Genomic DNA, 494 nt, shown 5'->3' with positions numbered 1-494 from the left:
AGATTCATTGGTGATAATATCTCTGATGCCATCTTTTAAACCTGGCCTGAAGTTCAAGCTGCTCTGAAAGAATTGGCAGAAAACAGGCCCCAGGTAGTGATGGCATACCGATTGACACACTTCAACAAACAGATGCTGCCCTGGATGTGCTCACCAAGTTGTGCCGAGAAATCTGGAGGACAACCATCTGTCCAGCTGACTGGAAGAGATCTATATTTGTTCCCCTGCCAAAGAAAGGTGATCTGACAGAGTGTGGAAACTATGGAACAGTATCACTGAAATAACATGTAAGCAAGATTCTGCCGAAGATTATCCAAAAACGACTGAAACCACCAAAACAAGATAAAGGTAAATAATCCAATTGAAAAATGGGCACAGGATATTAACAGACACTTCACCAAAGAAGACATTTGGAAGGCCAACAAGCACATGAAAAAATGTTCAAAATCCCTAGCTCTAAGAGAGATGAAAATCAAAACAACTATGAGATATCA

The sequence above is a fragment of the Elephantulus edwardii genome, unplaced genomic scaffold (assembly GCF_000299155.1).
Source record: "Elephantulus edwardii isolate Elephantulus edwardi_28Jun2011 unplaced genomic scaffold, EleEdw1.0 scaffold00034, whole genome shotgun sequence".
In the NCBI taxonomy this organism is placed as follows: domain Eukaryota; kingdom Metazoa; phylum Chordata; class Mammalia; order Macroscelidea; family Macroscelididae; genus Elephantulus; species Elephantulus edwardii.
This window is presented reverse-complemented; position numbering follows the sequence as displayed.